General features: G+C 45.7%; 4 non-coding genes across 4 annotated transcripts; 1 reads left to right on the forward strand and 3 right to left on the reverse strand.

Moving 5' to 3' along the window:
* Positions 1-427: 427 nt before the first annotated feature.
* Positions 428-499, reverse strand: TRNAA-AGC (transfer RNA alanine (anticodon AGC)). The gene has a single exon. It is a non-coding gene; the product is annotated as a tRNA-Ala (tRNA).
* Positions 500-8,366: 7,867 nt separating this feature from the next.
* TRNAA-AGC (transfer RNA alanine (anticodon AGC)) lies at positions 8,367-8,438 on the reverse strand. The gene has a single exon. It is a non-coding gene; the product is annotated as a tRNA-Ala (tRNA).
* A 7,663-nt stretch (positions 8,439-16,101) lies between these two features.
* TRNAA-AGC (transfer RNA alanine (anticodon AGC)) lies at positions 16,102-16,173 on the reverse strand. The gene has a single exon. It is a non-coding gene; the product is annotated as a tRNA-Ala (tRNA).
* A 9,655-nt stretch (positions 16,174-25,828) lies between these two features.
* TRNAR-CCG (transfer RNA arginine (anticodon CCG)) lies at positions 25,829-25,901 on the forward strand. Its single transcript has one exon. It is a non-coding gene; the product is annotated as a tRNA-Arg (tRNA).
* Positions 25,902-26,912: the final 1,011 nt, after the last annotated feature.

The raw sequence follows: 26,912 nt of genomic DNA on the forward strand, positions 1-26,912 counted from the left end.
GCTCTCACATCTTGAGATGGTACTTTCACTTTTATAAACCTTCCTGCTCATGTCGTTCATCCACCGTGTTGTGTCCACCCTTGGATTCTTCACCATGAGACCAAGAACCATAAGACCAAGAACGTTTGGCAACATCTTTTCAGTGGGCGGGGTCAGGGTCTCCGGGCCTGAGGTCTCCGGCTCACCTAACAATGCTGCTGGATTCTGCAGCCTACTGGCGGAGGCCCACATGCTCGTGATGCTGAGAGTGCTTGTACAGATTGGGTGAATAGCAGGATTAACACAGAACTTCAGCAAAGAAGCAAAACTACCCCCTGTGTCCCGGGGAAGTGAAGAAAGAACAGGCAGCCAAGACAACCTAAGTTTGACAAGCTATTTGGGGCAGCAGGGGATGTTAGAAGTGCAGGTGGAGAAGGGAAACCAAAACTGGAGGTGCTGGGGATTGAACCCAGGGCCTCATGCATGCTAAGCATGCGCTCTACCACTGAGCTACACCCCCTTGCTCTTGTTTGGGCTTTGAAGACTTTTGACGACCCTCTTGTGACTACAGCTGTCTGAGTCTCAGGACTAAGCAAAGCAGAACCAGTTTACGTTCAGTTCCGTTATTTCTAAAATCCCGACAGTACGTCCTGTCTGAGGCACGGCTACTCTGGGAGAAAGGTACCTCAGTGGCAGAGAAAGGCACCGTTCCTCATTCGTGGTCAGCTCACGATCAGCCCTCCTCAGAGTCGGCTTCCCACCCAATGGGACTGCCCGGACCACGCTTCCATCCTAGCACTTGTGTGCATCCCCGGAGAACAGGCTCTTGCAATTTTTCTGAGCATCACTTTTAGTATTCTTTTAACTCTTGGATACATCAATGTTTTACACAGTAAAAACGTTAGATTGACCCAAGTGTTTGTACAGATACTCTAAAACTGAATATAAACAGAAACAAATCGAACATAACATAACTACATTGAAAAGGAAAAGAACAGATCCAAGTAAAGGTTTTACACAGTGCTTTGTCTTAATTGTAAAGACAGGGAAAAATAGGCGAACATCTTAATCTCTACATAGCAGGGTTTTGTGTTTTGTTTTGTTTTTGGTGTTTAAGGGTATAGCAATTCTGATATTTTGTGTGAATTTATTTTCATTTGTGTGTATCTGTGTGAATTTATTTTTGTGTGATTGAAAAAATGAATACATATTTGGTGTTGGAAATTGAGGCCCTCTCTGTTAGAGAAGGAACTAAGTGAGGGTGGCCTGTTGGCTCTGGATGAGAATTAGAGGTATCAGTGTGAAATTATACATATATAAAACTGCCATTTCCCCCAGATTTGTCTGCTAACAAGGCCTAGAAGAAATTATACTTCTGTAACAAAAAGCAATGCTAGCCCAATATCTTGATTTTTAAATACCATCCCCCACTAAAAGGAACCAGAGATACTTTTAGAAATCACTGACTCTAGGACTGGACCAGGGAAAGTACAAGATGAACCTAAGGCATCTTTCTGTGCTAGAATGTCAGTGCTTAAAAATGATGGGGACAACTCAGAAGGACCTAGAAGTCAACTTAAAGGACCTGTCAGTGGTCAAATTGGACATGCTTTGAGCATGAATAATGACAAGTGATTATAATCCTTGGATACTTAAATAAATAAATATGGAAGAAGGGAAATGTTTCCTTATGGTGGTGTGTGAAGTAATAATAGAAGTAATATTAAGTTAGAAAATCACCGCTTGGCTGCCATCAGAACAATGATAGATTCAGGCAAAATTCATAAATCAATGCTAAAAACAGGTAAAAATTTGATGAGGATCAGGATTTTATATAGTCTCAGAGTATTTCCTTATAGGTTACTTATTAATTACAAGGGGGAATGATAATTTTAAGGGGAAAAAACCTGCTGAACACAACCTTAACCAAGTGATCAAAGCAAACATCACTAATAATGGGGAAAACTGACATCACATGCCTCCTGACGTGATGGAGGGAAACACCATTTCTGTGATATTCCTCCCAAATATTCACAACCTGAGTCTAGTCTAATCACAACATAAATTGAAGAACATTCTACAAAATCATTGGCATGTGCTGTTCAGAAACATGTTGATCTCATGAAAAACAAGAGCTTGAGAAGCCATTCCCGATTTAAAAAGACTAAAGAGTAACTAAATTCATATGTGATGCTAGAATGGGCCCTAGTTTGAGACAGAAATTTCTATAAAGGATTTTGTTAGTAAAGTTAGCTAAAGTTAATATAGACTGTATATTAGATAATATTATTTTACCAGTGTTAAATTTTCTGAATTTGAAGGGGCGCCTGGGTGGCTGAGATGGTTAAGCGTCTGCCTTCGGCTCAGGTCATGATCCCAGGACCCTGGGATGGAGCTCCAGGCTCAGCGGGGAGCCTGCTTCTCCCTCTCCCTCTGCCTCTCTCCCTGCTCATGCTCTCTCTCTGTACCTCTGTGTCTCAAATGAATAAATAAAAAATTTAAAAATTTTTTCTGAATTGAAATTTGTGCCATGGTAAGGAAACATCCTTGATCTTAAGAAATATATGCTGACATGAATAATAAAAAGATTATGATGGAAGTTTACAGTAAAAAGATGGTGGATAAAAAGACATAATGTCCAAAACTGGTTTTCAGATAGTTTAGAAAAATAATAATGTCTCTAGGTAGGTAGGTAGGCAGGTAGATAGAGATGCCTGGGTGGCTCAGTCAGTTAGGCGTCTGCCTTCGGCTCAGTTCGTGATCCCAGGGCCCCGGGACGGAGCCCCGCATCGGGCTCCTTGCTCAGTGGGGAGTCTGCTTCTCCCTCTGCTTGTGCTTTTCCTCTCTCTCTGACAAATAAATAAATAAAATCTTTAAGAAAAAAAAAGGTATCTATCTAGATAGGTGATAGATTTGTTGGCTGTTGAGGGAGAGGCGCACAGTGCTCTGAAATGATCCCGACCTTCGGAGAGGTGGTTCCCATCCTATTTAAAATATTGCTAAGCGAGACAAGGATGCACATTTGCCCATTTATAATATTAGCATTTGGCATTTAGCAGGTCTTTTGCTCTGTTTCCCTTTCACACTCCTCTCACGCTGGGGGCATCTGGAAGAGGTTGAATGTCTTTCTCGGAGCTGGGAAGCAGAGGGGCTGCCGTGGTTGGGACAGAAGACGGAGCACTCTTCCCTCTCCACCATCGGCCGCGAGGATGGGCACAGGGTCTGGCCTCTCAACAGTCTCGTGCTGTGGTAGCGTCCCCCACCGAGTTACCTCGTGTCCTCTGCTTGTTGCTGGACCAAAGTTTTGGTGATGGAGGGAGGAGATGAGTAGAAAAGTCAAACGGAAGCCTTTTGATTCCTCCTCCTGAAAACTACACAGAAAGGAAAGGAAACTGAGGTGCTTCCTCAGACCCCTTCTTTTCTTCTTCCCTTCCTGTTTTCCTCCTCTCAACAGTAGTGGGAAATAGAGGCCAACGTGCCTCTGTGGTATGGTGGCCCACTTGTCTTGAGTCTAGGGCATCCTGCGCTGAGTAAGGGCCCAAAGGCAGCAGGTCTCGGTCCCTGGCGCCCGTGTTCCCTTACGGGAGGAAGTGTCTGTGCAGCTGCGATCACGTGAGGGGTCTCCAAGTGGGGATCTTGCCTGGGGCTGTGCGGCGGGCCCCCTGTGAGCACAGGTGTGCTTACAAGACAGAGGCAGAGGGAGGTCTCCCACGCGCAGGGGAGCGGGCAGCGCGACCCTGGAGGCTGGGCGGGGGGGGGGGGGCATGCGGCCGCCAGCCCAGCCTCCGGGGCTCCACACGTTACACCTGCCCCAGGAAACCAGCAGACCGCGTGAACGGCTCGTCTGCCGGCCGCCTTGCGTGGCTTCGAGGCTCGCGGAGTCTAAACAGGGTAGCGTCACAATGAACGTCCTGGGTGAAGTGGCACCGCTTAAAGCGTGAGGAGCCAGGCGGGTCGAACCCGGGGCCTCTGCCGCTGAGCCGCAGCCCCGCACCTCCCGGCCCCGCCTCCCTGCCCCCGGGGCTCCTCTCCCCCCGGGGCTTGCGCTCGTCTTTGCAGCGGGCGGGAAGAAGGCGCAGCGCGTGTGACTCCCGGGGGACAGAGGGCCCCGGGGGGGGGGGGGGAGGTACTGATCCTTTAGCAAACCAAGCTCGAAAGGGACACAAAATATTGAAAACCTTCGTTGGAGAAGTGACCAGCTTTTCCCTGGATAAAACACTTCTTGCTATTTGTTGGTTGCTCCACGGCGATGTTAAGGGCAAGATTCTGATGGGAAAACCCCAGGCGAGAATTCAAACCACAGGCTATTCGTTACCAGAGCTCTCCGTGTTTACTGCAGCCTGAGGACAGCTGAGAACGCGGGAGGGGTCGTCCAGGATGATAATGTTCAAGGCCAGAACCAAACAGCGGATTCAGGGATGGAAAGAAGTGTGGAATTTCCAAAGTAAGTTAAGTAGGTAGCCAGACACGGGATGGAGAGGCCTACCCGGTTTCCAGAGCGAGAAAGAGGGGGAGACTCGTGAAAGAGAGCCTGCGGTTCTCTCAAAGCAGGAAAGAGAGGTTTGTTCTCGGTGCTGTTCTGTGGAGGATGGAGGGGAGCTGGAGAGGAAGAGATGGGTGTGGTTTGGGGCATGTCACATTTAACATATCCATCTATAGGGTCCCCCGGTGGAGGCAACATAGTGAACTCCCCCCAGTGCCCAGACCTGAATACTTGGGGGTGGCTGTGACCACGAGGCACAGGTGTAATAGAGAGTGAAAGCTGAAAGTGTCCTGGAAGATCTAGAGTCAGGAACCCATTTTTTGATGGTTGCGGAAACAAAAACAAAAAAACAGTTCTTCCCAGACTGATCTTGAACCCTAGGATTCACGCTGCTTAGCACCATGGCCTGGAAACTTCCACGGAAGACCCCCAAGGACTCATTTCCTGACACCAGCCTCCTAGTAGGTGTTCTCTCTTCTCCATTCGTCTTACGTCTTTGCTATATTAGTAAGTACATCACTGAGTCTCTTAAAATTCAAAGGGCCTCGTTGACTTGGCGGAATTTCTCTCTTGGTCGGCTCATGGGGCTGGTAGAATAGATGGGAGGAAACAGAGGTGGCAGGTCTCACTGGAATTGAGTGCTAGAGGGTGGTGTCCACAGAACTCTCCAAGCTCTTTGTGTGTGTGTGTGTGTGTGTGTGTGTGTGTGTGTGTGTGTGTGTGTTGGGAGGATGAGTGGAATATTATCTAGGCTGATGGTGTGAAAACACAATTGTGGAAGTTGCCAGTGTCATCGAGTAATTATCCCCTAAATTGCTCCTGGAGAAACCTAGATACCAGTTAGGTTACTAGAAGTTCCTCACAAAAAGGTTTGGTTTTTTGGGTTTTTTTTCTATTTACCCAAAGGTACACCAAACGCCATAACTGTTTATTAATTTTCTCTGACAACATTCAGACTCTGCCTACAGCATGATTGAAATATCTGTTCACAGGGAAATAGTAGGATGAGTTTCAAATATGATTCTTCTTATGAAATAACCATTTATCTCCTAAGATAGAATTCATTCATACTCAGGAAACCTGAAGACATATGCAGTACATTTCTAATGCATCCAGGATCAGGGGAAAAAATTATAACTGGCTGGGTGCCATTTTGAAAAAGTTGACAGACCAAAAGGAGTAGATTTTTCACGTAAGGAGCTTTTATATTGTGCTCCAGAATTTGAATCCACACTTAGGACTTTTTTTCTTGGTGTTTACAATACCTTGTTGACATGGACAGGGAAGATTAGTTATATTGCTTGCTTTAGGTCTCCCTCCTTGATTGAATGTGAAGGAACTGTTTCTACACTAGGCAGTAAAGGTTTAAATAATCTTTTTTCTCCAATTAAATATGTCTTTGAAAAAAAACAAAGCACTGCCTTTTGAGTTAGAGTGACTGCATGGCCTGAGGGATCGTGTCTCCTCCCACCTTACTGCGCCGACAGTGGTCCTGCCCCACTGTGTCTTCCCGCATGTTCCCAGAGGGTCCCACACATGGCCACATCTCCTTTCCTCTAAGAGTTTCTTTTTTTTTTAAGATTTTTAAAAATTTATTTGACAGAGAGATAGAGAGCACAAGTAGGCAGAGCGGCAGGCAAAGGGAGAGGGAGAGGGAGAAGCAGACTCCCCCTGAGCAGGGAGCCCCGACGTGGGGCTCGATCCCAGGACCCTGGGACCATGACCTGAGCTGAAGGCAGACGCCCAACTGACTGAGCCACCCAGGCGCCCCTCTTTGAAGAGTTTCTTAATCTTTAATTTCTCCCTGAGAAAGCTAAACAAAAGATAAACTTGTTGCAAAATAGAACACCCAAATAAAACATGGTTGAATTTCCAGAATTCATCTACAATGTACTTTAATTTTTTTTTAAGATTGTATTTATTTGACAGAGAGAGACACAGCGAGAGAGGGAACACAAGCAGGGGGAGTGGGAGAGGGAGAAGCAGGCTCCCCGCGGAGCAGGGAGCATGATGCCGGGGGCGGGGGGGTGGGGGGGCAATCCCAGGACCCCGGGATCATGACCTGAGCTGACGGCTGTCACTCTTATTCTGAGTCAAAGTTAGACACAACTTGTTCTCAAAGAAGTACCTAAGTCAGCACATATTAGTTGCCCTATTGGCACATAATTTTAAAAAAAAATTCCATCTGATATTTCCTATAGCTTTCTCATACTAAGCTCTTGGCTTTTTCACCATACGCTCTTCCCCTTTAAATTGCAGAGGTGGGTTTCCATGGAGAAATCTATGGTTGGAAGGAAGGAAAAAGTTTTTTTTTTCTATTTGGGCCTGAGCCCTAATAGAATCTAGAAAAGCAATGGTGATAATTCATGACATCCTTTCTCGTATTTTTTCCTTTTTCTTTTTGCAACTTGATGAATTCCCATAGTTGGGGAATGTGAATAATTTCTCCTGACCTGGTGGGTATAAGTGGCAGAAAGATATTGTGAAATTGTACCTTGAAAACAAGAAAAGGGAAAGAAAATATGTCAGCAGAACAGAGAGTGAACTATTGCTCCCATTAAAGAAAGTCTGGCTCTGGAGCACTGGTTGTGAATCTATTATGGAAAAGTAAATCCCAAAGCCAGGACATCCTACCTGGGGAAAGAATTTCCCTTGGAACTTATTTTCTCCTTTGAAAATTCCCTAATCACTTCCCAGGGAAAGAGGGGTTCGACATGACCTTTGTTCAGGGAACCAGGGTTTTCCCAATGGCTGCACCATCCTTTAGCTCACACTTCCATCATGGTTGCTAAGGGTTTTCAATCTTCAAAATCTATCCCAGGGCTACGTACACAAAAGCGGGCTAATACCAAAGTTCCTAAAGATTTGATGAGGAAGAGGCAGTTGAGTATGGAAGTGATTACAAAATATTATCCTACTTAAAATGTCGCTGAGCAGAAATAAAGATACAAACTTCCCAGTTCATACTGGAAGTTGGTACAGTCTTGATTGCAAAACTTGTAAATTTTTATTAAAAATAAAAAGGAACTTCACATCAAATTCAGTTATGTATGTTGATTCAAAAAATATTAGTAAATACTATATTACCATAGGAGAGAACAAGGTCAATTATTAGGACACGGAAATGGCCCAACAATAGAAGGACATTTTTGCAATTGTTTTTCCTACACTGGAATAGGAAATTGGAAAAAATTAAAATACAGGCATATAAGATATACCCTCCTGAGCCGTCCCAGCGCCCAAACCAGTGCTTCTGAAAGGTTGATGTGCAAAGGAATCACTTAGGGATCAGGTTCTAGTTCAAAGGTCTGGGGTGGAGCTGACGTCAGCCCGGCATTTCCAACCAGCTCTCAGGCGCCGCCCATCCTGGGTCCAAGGACCACAGTGAGAGAGGGCGCACCCGCGTCGGGTGAAACCACCTCTCTGTAAATCACCTAAGCCAGGTAGTGAATTGCAGCTCTCGGGGAGGAGTAAAGACACAACCAAACTGGAGGTCAGTCTTGGGCTGTTGGGATCTTGAGCAGACGCCCCCCCGGCGGCGCTGCACCTGCGCCGACCGCAGCCGACTCGCGCGCGACTGCAGAGTGACCGTGACCACCGCGGCCAGGAAGCAAAGGAACCGGGAAAATGGTCTGGGAGCCCGTGTTTTTCTCTCCTTAAGCCTCTCCGTCCTCACTTCCTTTCCTGCTCTGTGAATAACTCTGCAAAATGGAACCGAGGCGACAGCCCCCCGCGCTGTTTCCGAGCCCAAGCTGCTGCGCCCGTCTTCCCGGCCACCTGTCCCCGCTCGCCTGCGCGGCCCCCCCCCGGCGTGGCAGAGCCCCGGGAAACGCAGACGCAGCAGCACTGAGACCAACCGCAAAGAGGGAAGGAGCAAGACCGCGAGGAAGACCCGGAGCAAAAGTGGAGGTGCCGGGGATTGAACCCGGGGCCTCGTGCATGCTAAGCACGCGCTCTACCACTGAGCTACACCCCCGCAGGAAGGCCGCCTGCCCGGAGTCTATTAAAGGGGAGCGCAGGCGCTTTGGGCGGCTTCCTCCAGAGGCGGCCCCGGGCCCAGGCCCCCCCACCTCTCCCCGCTCTTTCTGGAATCTCCGATGCAGGGCCGGGGTCCCTCTCGCTGAAAGAAGAGAAACCACGTTCTAGACCCGAGGCCCGGTATCCCGGATGTGTCCGCGCCGGGTCGCCTCCCCGCCGCCAGCGGAGCTGGGGATCAAGCTTTCTCGGGTCTCCTTGCTCTCCTTTTCCCGCTTTCCAGGCTGCCAGAAAGCCACAAAGCATAATGTGGGGACACCGCCTGAGCCCCAGAGCAGAGGAGCGACCGTGGAGGGCAGGTGCACCGGGGCCGGTTCCCCTCCTGGGAGGCGGCGGGAGGCGGTGCACCTGCCACCCACACCCGCGCCGCCTCCCCCAGCCGCGCGAAGCCCGCCCGCCGCAGCTCACACCCGGCAAGCCGCCTGCTCAGGCCAAGGATGCCCTAATGTGCCTCCCCAGGGCTCCTCTTAGAGCCACTGAGAAATAAACCAACCAAATGCCCAGCGAAGACGTTAGGAAATGAACAACAAAATAAACCAGAGGAACCAAAATAAACTAAAAGAAGGAAGGGCTGCTAGAGACAAACGCAGGAAGTAACGAGTTTTAAAAAGTGGAACTAATAAACAAAAAAGTTAGACATTTGAAAAATCAACAAAATAGACAAACCTCTAGCTAACCTAATTAGGAGGAGAAAGGAAAATAAGTGCAAATACATAAAATTGAACTGACCGGAGAAAGTAACTATCAAAACAAAAGAGCTTTTTAAAAAATGGTAAGAAACATCATAGCACAACTCAGCAAATGATTTGAAAACTTAGATGAAGTGGATTTTGTAAATATAGCTTATCCAAATTAATCCTTGTAGAGACAGGAGTAAACAGACCATTACTTTAGAAAAATAGAGAAAATAGTTGAATAGGCACGCCCCCCAAAAGGGTACCAGGCAAAAACACTTTCACAAGCAAATTCTACCAAACTGTTAAATATGAGAAAATCATGATGCTGCTTAGATTAATCAAAGCATAGAAAAAGAAGAAAAATGTCCTATTCATTACATAAAGTGATTATAACATTTACCACAAACTTTCTCAGTTTGCACCAAAAATTAAAACTACTATTTCACTTAATACGGGATGTCCAACTGGGGTTTATTCCAGAGATGCAGAGATCACTCGTTATTAAGAAAGACATCGACAAAGATTCTCTTCTCCACCAAACTCTACTCAGGGTCCCCTGCACTCCTTTCCAACTAGGCCTGGACTCTTGGACTTCCATTTCATCTCTGCATGGTTCAGTTTTAGCAAGAATCCCATCCTCCATATCTGGTCACCCTCGATATCTAACTGGGTTAATCATCCTCTGCCCTCCCCCAGGTGATGTATGATCACCTTGGCCCTCTTCCAGCAAGAATCCTGTTAGGTCCATTTAGCCAGAATCCACCCTTCCCCCCTAATGTTTCCTCTTAGTAATTTTCTATCCACCAAAGGACCCCACCCCACTCTTGGCTATAAATTGCTCCTTGACAAATACTGTATTAGGAATTGGTCCCAGTTCCATACTGAGGCCTCTTTCCCCCTATTACAATATTCCTGAATGAAATCTGTTTTTCCTGCTTTAGTTCCTATCCAGCTCTGGCTTATCTTTAACAACATTAATATAGACCATCGACCATCATGTTGATAGAGGAAAGGAGAAAAAACATACATGATTATCTCTATAGATTCAGAAAAAGCATTTGACAAAAGACAACATATATTTAATATTGCAGTGGGCTGCATAGTGTCCTCCAAAAATTCACATCCACTTGGTTTATTTATGGGAACTTATTTAGAAATATATGACCTAATTTAGAAATAGGGTCTTTGTAACCTTATTTAGAAATAGGGTGACTTTATTTGTGACCTTATTTAGAAATAGGGTCTTCGTAGATGCAATTAGTTAGGAGGAAATCATACTGAAATGTGGTGAGCCCTAAATCCACTGACTGATGTCCTTATAAGACGAGGAAAAAAAAAAGGCAGAGACACACAGAGGGAAGCAGGCCATACCACGATGCAGGCAGAGACTGGAGGTGGAACAGTGCCAGAAGCCTCTGGAAACTAAGATGAGGCAAAGAAGGAATCTTCCCTAGAGACTCAGCGGGAGCATAACCCTGCTGACACCTTGATTTTGGACTTCTGGCTTAGAGCATTTCTGGGAGAATAAATTTGTATTGTTTTAGGCCACCCAGTTTGTGGTAATTTGTGACAGTAACCCTAATAAACTAACACAAATATTCCAAAAGCACTCAATAAAATAAGAATTGATGGACATTTCTCAGCATGATATTTTTGTCCCATTTTTTGGGTGTCATAATCCTCATGTATTCTACAACACCCCTCCCACTCCACTTCACATTGAACCTGTGGGGTTATGAGAAACAAAATAATGATATGGTATAGATAAGAGACTTTGATAATATGGAGAACAGAACTCCAAGGGCCTGGTTTTCTGGGTCTGAGCCTCATGTCTCTGGCCCTTTACTGAAAATCAGGAATGAGTTGGAAATAGTTTGATTGAGGAAGAGCAAATCATTGATTCTATATACTTGGTTCTATGCAGCTGTTTCAACCAAAAAATGAAAAAAAAATCATAGATGGCAAAAGTTTTGTTGTGTTACTCTTTGCTGGTAAATCAGTAAAAGGAGATTCTTTTTTTTAAATAATTTTTTAAAGATTTTATTTATTTATTAGAGAGTGAGACAGAGAAAGCACAAGTAGGGGGAGGGGCAGGGGGAGAGGGAGAAGCAGACTCCATGCTGAGCAGGGAGCCCCATGCGGGGCTCGATCCCAGGACTCTGGGATCATGACCCCAGCCGAAGGCAGCCTCTCAACCGACTGAGCCACCCTAAAATGAGGTTCTGATTTAAAACCCACCCAATCCTCTTCAGGCTAGTGGCCTGAAGCATGGCTTCCAGTAGATGAGGAACTGCTTTAATACACTAGGTTCAGTCAGTAGAGCAGGTGACTCTTGATCTCAGGGTCATGAGTTCAAGCCCTCTGTTGGGCATAGAGATTACTTTGAAAAATAATACAAACATAGTGATTTGAAGGGGCACATGCACCCCAATGTTTATAGCAGCAATGTCCACAATAGCCAAATTATGGAAAGAGCCCAGATGTCCATCGACAGATAGATATATATATACAGTGGAATATTACTCAACCATCAAAAAGAATGAAATCTTGCCATTTGCAAGGATGTGGATGGAACTAGAAGGTATGCTGAACGAAGTAAGTCAATCAGAGAAAGACAAATACCATACGCTTTCAGTTATATATGGAGTTTAAGAAATAAAACAGATGAACATAGGGGAAAGGAAGGAAAAATGAAATAAGATGAAAACAGAGATGGAGGCAAATCATAAGAGACTCTTAACTCTAGGAAACAAACTGAGGGTTGCTGGGGGGGTGGGGGGATGGGGTACCCGGGTGATGGGCATTAAGGAGGGCACGGGATATCATGAGCACTGGGTGTTACATGCAAATGATGAATCACTGACCTATACCTCTGAAACTAATAATACAGTATATGTTAACTAAATTTAATTTAAATAATTTTAAAAATTAAAAAAAATTAAAAATCTTAAAAAAAAAACAACCCCAAACACTAGGTTCCTCTCCCTTCACTGTCCCAGAGACCAAAACGGTCATCCTCGCTTGGAGATGGCTGCTTGTCTTAGGTTGGTGCATTCGCTCCCCTCGGTAGCTGACCTCTGGGCCATAGCACCTGGTCCCCTTTCATGCCAGGATGGTGTACGTGGTGGTTCTCCCGAAGGAAAGCCTAGTACCCGTTAAACACAGTGCAGAAGAGAGGAGGGGGGAAATAGTGAGACAGAGGAAAATCTCCTGATTCACGAGTTTTTGTGAGCTATGAAAAGACATGGATCATATGAGCAAGAATATTTAGCAGAAGATGTTCTAAAATAGAATCCTGTTAGGGTCCATGCCAGAGGGGCTGTTGCTGTGCCCACTGCCAAGTTTTTCGAGGCAAAATGTCTAGTGAGGTCCGGCATGAGTGTATTTGCAAGGCTGTGAAGCAGACGGAGGTGACCAGAATTATCTACTAATATGAGTATACTAATGAGCCTTCTTGATCCCTTTATCAGATAGAGAAAGGGGGATATCTCCTGACTGCCATGTACTGACTGAAATGCCCCCTGAACAACTGTGATGTGTCGATGGTTCATATCTTTAAAAATTCAAGGTATACTTTTGTGCTGTAACTTCTTTAAATTCAGTAAAGGAAGCTACCCACCCCTTTGCCAACATCTACTCAGGTCACAGGACTAATAGTTCTAATGTGAGCAGGAGAACCTGCTAAAAGTTTAAGGGTTGATTAACATCTACACTGAGAGTACATGTGACTTCAGACTCTGATTCTGAAATGCGGTGATATGGGAACATGGAGATTTTTTTTTAATTGACATATAGTTGACACATGATATTACATGAGTTTCAGGTGGGCAAGAGATTCTCTATACATTATGCTACGCTCACCACAATGGAAACAGATTTTTAACTGTCTTGGGAACCTCAATTTAAAATTGGAGGGGCACCTGGGTGGTTCATTGTTGAGAGTCTGACTCTTGATCTCAGCTCAGGTCTTGATCTCAGGATCATGAGTTCAAGCTCTGTGTTGGGGTCCATGCTGGGCGTGGAGCCTACTTAAAAAAATTGGAAAATGTTAATGATTTATTAGAGGAAAATCAACATCTGAAAAAAGTTCAATTATGGATATTGAAGCCTATTCTACAGTTAGACCTTTTGAAGCTAAAGAAAATGACCTAGACACCTACCCTCGGTGTTGTAAAAACAGTTTCTCCATATGACTTTGAGAATCCAGGACCTAATCAAAAACAACAATCTATTACAGAGAGTTATTGGCCATCTCCGAACTCTCATCCACAGCGAACCACTTTGAGGTTCCCAAGATGGCCATTTGGTGGCGCCAGCATCATTCTCCAGAACGCTGAACTGGTATTTCACGGTGAAAGTGCTCAGAAGGGCAAGGACATTCCTCCAAACTTTGCAGTTATTGTTAGGAAAAGTTTATTAAAGAAGCTCTTTGGCTGGCTGAATCTTTTCTATCTCGATTTAACATAATTCTTCCCCCTCAAAACAAAACGAAAGCTCTGATAAAATTCTGAAGATTCTCCCATTAAAACATGCAACTGAGAAACATACAAAAACTGAGAAAACAGTCCAAATTAAATTTATGTTTTTTAAATCAACATTTTCAACTTTTCAGAAGAGCTTTCTTTATCCTAAAATTGTACGTTTAATCCTGTTTAAAGAGAAACTGAGGCATGTTAAAATTTTCAAGAGTTTATTTGAGCAAAAACTGATTCTCGGATCAGCTGGTGGCACACTGGCCTTCCCCCGACACAAGGTGGGGGGACAGGCCAGACACAGAGAAGCTGCAGAAGCAAAGAAAGGCAGCTGTTTGGCTAGTAAGCCTCGTTGGCTGTGATGGGTTGTCCTTATTGTTTCTGTTTCCTCCATACCCAGGCTTCGATTTAATCCACTTCTGCAGGCGCTAGAGCTCCTGCGTCCTCTGGCCTCCGTGTTTAGTGGATTTAAGAGTCCTACGATGATATGACCTGTGCCACAAGATCCCCACAGACCCTTACGTACCATATAACATCGTTAGAGTTCAGATTGACTTCTTCCTCGGACAGGGTCTACCCTGTTACTGATGGAGTTCAGGACATGCTACTCCAAAAGGTGCCACTTGGGCATATTAGATATTTTAAGCCGAAGGAATCTGAGAAAACAGCAAAAGCAGAAATGTTGCCCTGACCTTCCCTATTGCCCTTCCTCCCTGAAGCAGGTCGTAAAAGGGGACCAGTGAGAGATGCCTCCCCTATGACGGAAAGGAGCTTCCTTCCTTCCAAAGACAAAGGGATGCCAAGAAGACCCCTAAAAAACAAACCTTGCTGAGTTCCCCCCAATTTACTGTAATTACCTCATACTCCCTAACCAATTTATTTTTTACAATTATACTCCTTAACCTATCATGTTCCTCAATTTATTATTTTTATAATGTATTTACAATTTATTTATTTGTATTTATAATTTATTTATAACTTATTTATTTTATTTCTGCAATTTATTACAATTTATTTATTTACAATTTATTACAGTTGACCTCATACTCCTTAACCTATCACAGCCCTCCATGACTGTCCACGCTGCATAAAACACCCAGGTCTGTTTCTTTGGGGCTTCATTTCCTAGGGAAGGCTCTCATGTCACGGTGTCATGTAGAACTTCTATTAAATAAATGTCTGTTGTTTTGTCCTGTTAATCTGTCTTTGTCGTTTTAATGTTGGACTCAGCCAAGGACCCTAAGAGGGTTGAGGAAATTTTTTTCCTCCCCACGTAACCTTCTAATCTTATAAGTATTGTCACGATCTAATGGCAAGTATACAGTCCTGTGTCCAGCAGGTATAAGGTGTATTTCCAAAAGAGACACTACCAGACACACGCACATGAGTCAGGAAACTGGGTATTTGGGGAAAGACAGCCCATAAGGTTAACCTTAGAAATACATTGGAAAGGTCTGGTTAAACACAAATAGCCCTTTAAACTCTGGAGCATCCACTCGGTATCACGTTTACCCCTGGGCAGCAGGTGCATAAGCCCTGGGGCCTCTCCTGGACTTGTATCCTCCTATGGATATGGAGTCCACACTCTATTTACCCGGGCCCCCAGAATTGTCTGCCAAAACAGCCCCATCGTCCCTCCTTCCAGGCCTCTTTTCTGAGGCCATCCTTGTGAGCGCAGCCCATGCCCTTAGCATGCCTGCTCCCAGGCCTCGCAGCGGGCCCTGGACTGGCTCTTTGCCAGGGGTGTGTTTGAAGCTTGGAAGTGTGTCTTGAGATGTTCACACACGCAGGTACAAAGCCCTTCAAAATGTGGGATGGAGCCAGGAGTGGTAAGAAAAGGGAATGGGGGCTGTATCTTTATTTTCTGATTCCTCTGCCTAATTTATCTTTCCAAATGAACCAAGCAGGTGTTTCCTCAACTCAGTCAGATAAGAAGATCGAATTTATTTAACACAATAAAGAACTTTCATCTAGATCCGAGGCTTACTGTATGCTTTAAAAGTTCCTGCAACTAAAGTCAGGAACAGCGAGTCAAAGCACGCACAGAAGTGTAACCGCGGAGGGAGTGGTGGGGAAACGGATAAGGAGAGGAGGAAGGCGCGCGGTCACTGGAGGAAGGCGGGGGGCTGCAGAGCAGAAAGCAGAGGGGGAGAATTTCCTGTGCGCCGCGCCCCTTTTCCCCTTTCTGCGCGTCCCGCTCTGCGCTAACCCTGCGAGATCAAACTCCTGCGGCGCGCTCGTTAATTCGGTGCGGAGCGTGTTCTCGGGGCTGGGGAATCCGGAGCCAGCAGGTGCCTGCGGACTCGGCCCCCGGGGCCTGGAGCAGAGACGCGTGCGTTCCCGTTTTTCGTGTGAGTTCAAGGAACTGCAAGAGAACGAAAGAACGAGAAAAGAAGCGAGCGGCAGAGACGATTTAACAAATGATGAGGCGACCAGGCAGGAGTTCGAGCAAAAGTGGAGGTGCCGGGGATTGAACCCGGGGCCTCGTGCATGCTAAGCACGCGCTCTACCACTGAGCTACACCCCCTCGCGCTTGGGAAAGGCTCGGCAAAGCCCCTATGGCTCCTCGCCGCCGGTGTCGGCCGTGTGGAGGCCAGTCCCGGGGTTCTGCGCCCTAGACTCTGGCTTGTGGCCGGACACAATGTGCACGACCGGCCCCGTCTGGTCCGCAGACCTCCCTCCGGTCGCCACCTGCCGGGAACGCGCGGCCCGGCGCGCAGGGCGAGGTCTGGGAGGGGGCCTCTGTGCCGGGAAGGGCGGCCGGAGGGGAACGGCGGAGGGGCCCGGGGCGGCTGCGCGTGGAGCACCCGCGGGGGGCGGACCTGCCGCTCGAGACGCAGACGGCGGGAGCCCGGGCGCCGCGGGAAAGGAGCCGCTCCCGGGCGCGGCGGCCGGTGCAGCGCCCTCTTCCGGCCGGAGCCCGCGCCGACGGCAACGAGCGCGGAAGGCAGGCGGGCGTGCGGCGGAGGCTGGGTCTGCAAAACCCGCGCACCCAAGAGCAGGCTCCTTGGCGGGCGGTTCTGGGAGGGCCGCGCCTCGGAGCGCCCCTGTGCATGAGGATTATTTCCACGGACGACAGTCAAGCCCCAGCCGACTCAAAAAGGACTCTTGATCTCCGGCTTGGTTAACCGCCTACAGAGTTTAGACTGGGAGCCTACGCCGGGAAGACAGCTATCACGCAGAGCAGTTTTTCTTAAATATAAGAAAGACTTCTCTGCACACCGGGGCAAACCTTTATTAACCACGCATTGACTCTTGGCATCTTTTTGTGAATTACTTTCCTTCCCTTTGCAGTCCCTACGTCTCAGCTCCTGAAGAACTGCTCCTTTTCCTCCGCGGCATTGGAAGCTCTGTCACCGTCCGTAGCTGTCCTGGGCAGGGAAACCAGCCTGCGGGGGTCGGCTGCGGTGCTGGGTGTGGAGGTGGCATTCCTGAGCCCAGGCGGGCGCCGCTGCGGCAGCACGGGGAAACGGGCTTTGCGCGCTCGCTTGCCCTTTAGCGTGCTTGGTTGGGAATCTCCGGCAGAGAATGAGAAAAGACAGCGTGTAGACACGTGCGCTTGCTTTACAAGATTCTCAGAAAAATAACGAAGTTTCTGAATGTAGGCATCTAAGCATATTTTACTTACAGGATCCAAGGTTCAGATTCTATCCATGGGCATGCAAACTACGTCTTTCTCCTCCAAAGGTCATCGCAACCGGGCTTGGCCCCGGAGGCTCTCCTTGCATTTGCCGCTGGCTCTCCGGCTAGTCGCACGCAAATCTGAAGAGCGGAATTGAGGGGGTAAAGGGAGAGCCAGGATTGCCGAAGGATTGCAGAGCCAGTTTTGCTCAACGCTTTGTTAGTCACGGAGCGTGGTCCGTCCTACTGTAGGGAAGGAGGCAGGGTGGGTGGTACCTGCGTTGTCCAGGAACAATGCTTAAGGCCTAAACCAGCAGAGGCAGTAGAGATGGAAGGGGTAGGACCTTTGCACAGGAGAAGGAAAGCGAGTAAACAGGATTTAGAGTCTGGAGGGATCTGCAAACAGCGTGCACTCACAGAACGCACACACGTAGCTTACCTACGTGGTTGTCCGTGTCTTTCCCCAAGCTAGTAAGCTGGGAGCAGAATTTCTGCTTATTTATTTGTTTTTATTTGTGGTCAGCGGGATGGGATCCAGAAGATGAACGTAAGTTTGGTTTTGGACAAGGATTTTTAGACACGTATGGGACAGCCTCCTGGAAACCTCTCATAAGCACTATGATCCATGGCTCTGGAAGTCTGCAGAGACCTCAGATCTAGAGATTCTGAATTTGTATGTCTGCAGAAGAGAGTGCCCATGAAACACAGACATGATTTGTTGCTCTTCCAGGGCTGAATCATAAAGACATTTCTATTCTTTTCTTTTTAAGTTTCTGTTTATTTATTTGAGAGGGAGAGAGCAAGCATGAGTGGAGGTAGGAGCAGAGGCAGAGAGAGAAGCTGACTCCCCACTGAGCAGGGAGCCCGAGGACCCTGGAATCATGACCTGAGCTTAAGTCAGGAGTCAGTTGCTTAACCAACTGAGCCACCCAGGCACCCCATAAGGACATTTCTTAACCAATCCTCCAAGTTCTTTCTCGGTCTACTCTCCTAATGAGCAGGCCGACTTGGAAACCATGTGTTGAAGATGGTGAGCCACACACTGAAAGGAGCTGTGTCCTTGACCTGTTGATTGAAGGAACACCCCCCCATTGATCAGGAACCCCCATTGTCTACTGTGTGTGTACAAGAAATACATTTCTTTTCTGCTTAAGTCATGACATATTTGGGGGGTCGTTTTGGTTTTACAGCAGTTAGCACGATCTTAACTAATTCATCTTTAATCTGTAAATTCATGGCCCTTGATTCTAGGAACATATTTTAAAATATTTCTTTGATAATTTTCTTTTTGTTCTTTCTTCTTCTTTTCTTCTGTCTTCTCATTCTCTTCCTTCTCTTGTTTAGAATTCCTATTAGTTGGTTGTTGAACTACCTGGAGTCATCTCTGAATGTCTTCACTTTCCATTTCTGTGTCTTTTTGTTATACTGTAAGAGAAATTTCCTCAGCTTCAGAGAGCCATCCCCATGTGGAACTTGCTCATGGAAAGCTCCTTGCAAAGGTCCAAGGAGGAAAATAAGAGCTCATGATTCTACCCTCCCTGCCCTTCTGCTACTCCGGCTCCAAATTAGGGGAAGAGAGAAGGGAATTCTTAGAAATCCCTGTCCAGACAACTAGGTATTTTTATTTCTGACTTGATTCATTTTGACTCTTTCTGTGTCTGTAAAAGTATTCAGCAAGTATTGAAGGTACTGAGGGAATTCAGACCATTCTGGAATTCTTCCAAAAACTTCTCTATTATTTCCTTCTTCTTACATAAACACTTGTTGAAATCGCTTTCCAAGCCCAAGTTGGAGCCACTCCTGCCAGGGGGTGCCACATTAGCAAACCGAAATTTAGGTAAATTCCACATCCCTGTGGATGACCTGCTTGGCCAGGACTGCAGAGTATCCGGTCATTCGCCAAATGCCCGGCCAGCTCTGGGCCTCCTCGCCCCAAACAAGGTTGATGTGGCCCCAGCCAATTAGCAATTTTTTTGTTTTTCTCTTCCTTGTTCTTTATTCTTCATGCTACACAAGTTTCCTGCCTTTTACCCCGTTTTGCAGTTCTCTGAAAGGAGACTGTCCGTTTCATGAAGTATTAAAGTTCATTTGTATCACCTAAATGGTTTTCTTTCATCATTTTTTAAACACTAGAAAAGCAAGGATGAGCCACCATCTTGAATTCAGCAAGAGGACTTGGAGCTCCTAGGCTGCAGGCTCCCGAGAGCTTCCGGTCACAACTTCCCTCACCCTCCAAGGTCCTTTTTCACTCTCTTCCCACGATGCTGTGGAAGAATGGAAATGCAATTCATATATGAAAAAACTCCAGGGGCGCCTGAGTAGCTCTGTGGGGTAAGCATCTGACCCTTGGTTTCATCTCAGGTCGTGATCTCAAGGTCATGAGATTGAGCGCTACGTCGAAGGCTCCCCACTCAGTGCAGTTTCCTTGGGATTCTCTTTCCCTCTCCCCTGCTCTCTGTCTCTCAAATAAATAAATCTTAAAACAAAACAAAACCCTTCAAGGATTTCCCAAACGTAACAACAGTTTGAAAACTATGCTTGGCATTGCCATCAGATGTGATGCAAAACAAACAAACAAACAAACAAAAAACACCTTTTCTAAACTATAGTTCAAAAATAATTTAACCATGTTAGAAGAAAGACTGAATTATCTATTTCTTTCTATAGAAAATAAGGCTACAAAACTGTTATTATATGAAAGGTTATAAAAAATAATGCAGCTAAATAATGTAGAAGAAACATAGAGGTATATTAATAAGTTAACTTTTTGTGACATTTGTGGAATTCATCAGCTTTTTAAAATTTGTAATTTGTTTCAATTTTTTTCTTATTCTAAATAAATATTTACTTTCATAGCTAATTTTGTATTCAAATTTTTGTATTTTTTTCTTTTTTCTTTTTTTTTTTTTTAAGATTTTATTTATTTATTTGACAGAGAGAGAGCACAAGTAGGCAGAGTGGCAGACAGAGGGAGAGGGAGAAGCAGGCTCTCTGCTGAGCAGGGAGCCGGACATGGGGCTCGATCCCAGGACCCTGGGATCATGACCTGAGCTGAAGGCAGCCGCTTAACCGACTGAGCCACCCAGGCGCCCCTTTGTATTTTTTTCTTAAAGATGGCCCCCAATATTATATAAGCTTTGGGTTCCATGAGACATGGATCTGACGTGCCATTGAATTTTAAAAATCACACATCTTGGGATGCCTCGGTGGCTCAGTTGGCGTCTGCCTTCGGCTCAGGTTATGATCCCAGGGTCCTGGGACCGAGCCCTGCATTGGCTCCCTGCCCACTGGGGGGCCTGCTTCTCCCTCTGCCTGCTCTTGTGCTCTTGCTCTCTCTCCCCCCTCAAATAAATAAATAAAATCTTTAAAAAAAATAAAAATAAATAAAAATCACGCATGTTTACCCCAAACATCATTACCCCAAGCAAACGTTATGACTGATATAGATGTATCAGGAATGGAGACATTGAGCTCTGTGATGGCCACGTGCTGAGGTGTTGGGCTTGAACTCTACTGGGGCTCCCCTCGGTAAGCTCGAGTCCTGCTCACGGCAGCTTCGCTTTCTAACCTAGCTGCTGCTAAGAGTTATTCGTGGCCATGGTACCACTAATTGTCTGTGTGGGAAAAGACAACATTAGTACCATGGCAGCAAGCCCCTTCCTTGTGCCCGGTACCGCTTGGCAAGATAAGGGCATATGGCCAATTTGAATCTCAGCATTCTGACCTCGGTCTTGACTTTCTTTTCTTGCTAGAGAAGAACATTCTCCAAACTGAGGTACTCCAACTTGAAATTTCCTATTGGACAATTCTGTACCCCAAAAAGAAAATAAGTCTGAAGTTCTTGGTTTTCAGGGAACTTGAGCTGCTCCTAATTATCCACAACTCATTCCGTCAGTTTTTGAGGAGCCTTATCTGAGCAGCTTCAAATCTCGCATAGAATCCAAAACATATTCAGGATATAGTAACAATTTTCAGAAATCCTTGAGCAGCTGGTTAAAGAAACACCATGTGGTCACCTAAAATGATGGCAGGCTTTGAAATAATGTTATGTACACTTCCAATATCATTTAAACTGTTTTGCAGTATATTTTTAAAAATTAAGTTTTCCTCATAGGGAAGGGAAGGAAAAATAAAATAAGATGAAAATAGGGAGGGAGACAAACCATAAGAGACTCTTAATCATAGGAAACAAACAGGGTTTCTGGAGGGGAGGGGGTAACTGGGTGATGGGCAGTAAGGAGGGCAAGTGATGTGATGAGCACTGGGTGTTATATGAAACTGATGAATCACTAAACTCTACCCCTGAAACTAATAATACACTATATGTTAACTAAATTGAATTTAAATTAAAAAAAATTTTTAAATAAGTTTTCCACTTCATTTAAAGTAGCTTGTGTAAACTTGACTCCAAAACTTTCCAAAGCTGAATGAAAAAGAAACAAAAGACTAATCTCATTCATGTGTATTGTCACAAAAATTATGAATAAAATGTTGACATGTTAAAATGAACACCATATTGGACTAATATTTTTCTAGGAACATGAGAATGATTTATCATCAGGAAAAAAAATCACTATTAAGATGAATTAGTAGCTTGAAGGAGAAAAAAATGAAATGCTCTCAGTAGGTGTCAAAAGGAATTTGGAAAGATTCAAAATCCAAATTGGTGCAGCTACTATGGAAAACAGTATAGAGGGTCCTCAAAAAATTAAAAACAGAACTACCATATAATCCAACAGTTCCATTTCTGGGTATTTATCCAAAGAAAGCAAAAACATGAATTTGAAAAGATATCTGCACCCCTATGATTATTGCAGTATTACTTATAATAGCCTATGTGTCCATTGACGGATGAATGGATAAAGAAAATACACACACACCACATATTATATATATACGAGTATTTTCCATCCAAAAAGAGAAGGAAATCCTGCCATTTGTGAGAACGTGGATAGATCCTGAGTCCTTTATGCTAAGTGGAATAAATCAGACAGAGAGACACAAATACCGTTATGATCTCATTTATATGTAGAACCTAAAACAAAACAAAACAACCCCAAACCCTCTTACATACAGAGAACAGATCAGTCATTGCCAGAGTGGGGGCAAAATGAGTGAAGGGAGTAAAAAGGTACAAACTTCCAGTTATAAGATAAATTAGTCCTGGGGATGTAATGTACAGCATAGTGACTCAAAAGGAAAAAAACTAAAAAATCAGAAACTTTCCCAGGCAGATTGGAGAAGATTGTTTCTATGCTTCCACCATATCCTAAAACTAAAAAGCAAGTGTTTTCTGAAGAGAATCAGATGGTCCATATGAATCCAAAGCCAACATCCTATTTAAGAAATAATGTGGTCCGTCTAGTCTAACCAAGTACAAGAACAATGAAGGGAAGAAATCAGACAGAGAGACACAAATACCGTTATGATCTCATTTATATGTAGAACCTAAAACAAAACAACCCAAACCCTCTTACATACAGAGAACAGATCAGTGTTCTACACCTACCCTACAAAATCGGGTTAGGGGAGATGTTAATGATGTCAAGGTAGAAATCTAAGAGAATCCACTAAAGAGCTTAGACTTCAGAAGTTCAACGTGATGTGATGAGCACTGGGTGTTACACTCAACTAATGAATCATTGAACATTATATCAAAAATGATGATGTGGGGCACCTGGGTGGTTCAGTTGTTAAGCGTCTGCCTTCAGCTCAGGTCATGATCCCGGGGTCCTGGGATCGAGCCCCGCATCAGGCTCCCTGCTCCGCGGGAAGCATGCTTCTCCCTCTCCCACTCCCCCTGCTTGTGTTCCCTCTCTGTCAAATAAATAAATAAAATCTTAAAAAAAAAAAAAAAAGGATGATGTACTATACCTTGGCTAATTGAATGTAAATAAAAAAATAAATAATTTTTTAAAAAAGTTCAATGTTATCTCCTCTGGAACATGACCACCTGTTTCTAAAGAGTGCTACTTAATTGTCATGCAAAACTTCCCAGCCTGAATCTGCAACCCACCTTCAAGTTTCTAAATTTGTTTGCTAGGGGGTATTAAGATTCTTTCCAACTGTATTTTCACTCTTTGACCAAAAGATTATTAATAAAATCACAAACTCTAGCATGTTCTTTGTCTTAGAATTATGTGTCAGATGGTTTTGTTTCTGCCTTTTGGGCCATAACGGAACTCGCAGGTCTATAGTTTGCTGAGCTGTATGGCAGTCCTTCTCCCTGCCCCTACCCTTTCTATTCCCCCCATCACCCTTTCAGAGAAAAGCTCCCAGATTTGGAACCATAGGTTTCTGTTTCAGTGGAAAACAGAATTTCCTTGCCTCCCTAAGGACAGAGGGGCATGTCTTGGTCAACAAGAATGCAGAAACTTTTGCAGCCATGTGATTTATGAAATTGGGATTAGACAGAAAGATAGCTACAGATGTAAATATTATAATGTAGGAATGTTTTCCCTTTTTTTTCCCCTTCCTTTTCATTTCCTTGTTTCCTCTCTGAAGTGTAAATTCTAAGATTTTAGCCCTAAAGTTACTTTTAAGATAGTGCAAATATGTTGATTTCTCATTATGAATGGGGGAAGGGAAATTTGTTAATCAGGCAAAGGAGGGAAGGGGAGAGAGACAGAGAGAAGTTAGGGCCGAATGTGAAGCTTTTTTACAGTGAGGTTTATGGCAAGTGGGCCCAACCATTACTTTGGTCGCTGAAAACAGAGGACGCATTCCTCTTCTCTGCCCATCCAGCCCTCCCCAGGGCTCTGGCACCTTACCCTGATCAATGCTAGCAGCCTGGGAAGCCCCTCTACTGAAAGATCACCTTATGCAAAGAATCCACATAATGTTGAATCCTGAAATAGTTCGGTTGGCAGAGCATTAGACTGAAGGCTTGAAGTTCCATGGTTAGATCTTGCATTTCACTGAAATTATTTTCTCGTGGCCCTATTCCAAAAGTAATTGACTGAGGGCCCCCACCCCTTGCAGAAATAAATATTTTAGAGTGACAATGTAAATTTTTCATGTTTTACCCAAGGGAAATTCAGGGCACTACCCCAAAAAATGGCAGAAGTGGGAAGGTCACTCTCACTTTCCTCCCACCCCTGAATGAGGTCATAAAACCACCAAGTGAGAGGCCCCTTCCCTATACGGAGAGGAAAGGAGCATCTGTATTTCAAGAAAACCAAGGGAAAGCAAGACGAATCCTAACAAACAGGCCTTGCTAAGCTTCGCCCAATTTACTACACTTACCTCATAGTTTTTGATCTATACTATTTCTCTCTGGCTGCCCACTCTTCATCAAACCAGCATAAAAATACTCAGATTAAACCGTTTCTTATGGTCTTCATTTCCTCATGAAGGTTCCCACATCACGCAAACCTTACATCTAATAAATGTGTATGCTTTCTTCCTGTTAATCTCTTTGTCCTTTTAATTTCTGGACACAGCCAGGGACCCAAAGAGGGTCATTTTTCCTCCCCTACACTGCCTTCCTAAAACTGACTGAAACCAGTTATATATATATATATATATATATTTTTTTTTTTTTTTTGTCCCTGCAGCCGTTTCTATAATCCCCGAGTTACTACGCCGCGCCTCGCGCTCCTTCTGGGACACCCTCCAGGCCGCGGCGCATCTCTTGCTGGCCGGTGCGCCTGGATCCCAGCCCTCCACAGCAGGCACTCCAAAAATGCTGACCCAAGGACTGGGCCAGAATGTGGGTTTTGCCTTAACCCCCACGGAAGATACTGCTAGAGAAAACTGGGAGACATGGGAGACGTTGGCGAGAGAGACCCTCTCCATGGGAGGGTGTGAGAGTGGAGGGGAGAACTCTGCTTTGACTTGGGTTTGCTTCAAACAACTCGTCATTTTCAAGGGACCCAAACCATCGAGTTCGTGGACAGACGGGGGTTACTGCTTTACTTCTAGGGTTGGACGATTCACACCTCCCCTGTTCCACCCACTCCTGGTGGCTGTGAAGCTCTTTCCAAACCCCTGCTGCTCTGTGGACGAACCCGCAAACGAGCCAGGGGACACCGCCGCGTCGAGGACAGGGGACACTCCTTCTCCCCGGAGCTCACAGACGCGGAGTGGCCGGCCTTCCTCCGGGCTTGTGCGGCCTCCCCGGCCCGCAGCGTCCTCGAGGCCTCCAGGCGGCCCTGGGCCGGCCCCGGGCAGGTGGCAGCATCAGTCCCGCGCACCTGCGCCACCTCTCCGAGCATCTGTCAACGCTTCGGTGGTGCTCCCCTCCAGCAGCCAGCCTCCCCTTTCTGACGTGCAGCTGTGCGTCCTCGCGGGCTCTGCAGGGTCCGTGGCTCAGCTGTGCGTCCTCGCGGGCTCTGCAGGGTCCGTGGCTCAGCTGTGCGTCCTCGCGGGCTCCGCAGGGTCCGTGGCTCAGCTGTGCGTCCTCGCGGGCTCTGCAGGGTCCGTGGCTCAGCTGTCGGTGAGCTAACCTCGAACGAGGAGCTCTGTAGGAGCAGCATCCCCAGCACCCGCCGCGGGAAGGACCCCGCCCCACCGCGCTACACACTCTTTGCACACAGCGTAGTAAAGCAGATCTGCCAACTGGCCGCGTGGCCTAATGGATAAGGCGTCTGATTCCGGATCAGAAGATTGAGGGTTCGAGTCCCTTCGTGGTCGTTGCCGTTATTTTCCTCCCCTACCGGAGGGTAAGGTGCGCACGATCCTTCCCGTCCGCCGGGCAGCCGTTCCTTCTCATTTAACAAGCGCGCGCTGCCCTGCACTGTGCGACACTTGATTCACCAACGGACAAGGCGCAAGTAGCCGGTGGGTCCTCAAGGCGCTTCCTTTGTAGTAGACCCGACAGAAGACATCAAGTAAACAGAAACACAACGACTGCAGTTTGTTTGAAGTCCTAGGAAGGAGATAAGCGACGGGCTGAGCTCAAGAATGGGGATGGGTGGTCTTCAGGCAGAGTATTCCTGGCAGAAGGAAAAACTGCTAACTCGTGGACAACCTGGAAACACCTGCTCTTCCCAAAGCTCAGATCACTGAACTTTTGTTTTGGGGGGGCGGGGGTCGTGGGGAGAGGAAGAGGTCACTAAAAAAAAATCAATGAAAGGGGTGTAAGGGTGAGTTGAATTTCTAGGAACAAGATCCCTGACTAGGATTCCCTATGACTGTGGCTTTGCACATGGTCTGAAATTGGTGTTCTCCAGATTTTCATTAGCTACTATAAATACAACACTACCTCCCAAACAGTGATCTCGGAAACCTAAATAAAGACAGAAGCCACCCAAGGCTTTTTTATCCTAAACTGTCCTCCCGAGCAACTTCTATTAGTTGAGTCATGACGGGTTCAGTTTTACCAAGGGTGCAAATGCCATAAATGGATCTGAACAGCAGGGAGGTTCCACAAAAAATTAAAAATAGTACCACTAAAAAAAAAAAATGATCCAGCAATTCCACTTCTGGGTATATATCCAGAAGAATTGAAAGCAGTGTCTCAAAGATATCTTGCACACCCATGTTCCCAGCAGCATTATTCACAATAGTACAGTAGTCAAGAGGTGAAAGACACCCACAGATCCTTGGAAGGATAAATGGATAAACAAAATGTGGTACATACATACAGTGGAATATTACTTTGTCTTAAAAAAGGAAGGAAATCCTGTCACATGCTACAGCTTG

This window comes from Callorhinus ursinus, unplaced genomic scaffold, assembly GCF_003265705.2.
Source record: "Callorhinus ursinus isolate GAN/ISIS: 27379988/994484 unplaced genomic scaffold, GSC_fseal_2.0 scaffold109, whole genome shotgun sequence".
NCBI classification, from domain to species: domain Eukaryota; kingdom Metazoa; phylum Chordata; class Mammalia; order Carnivora; family Otariidae; genus Callorhinus; species Callorhinus ursinus.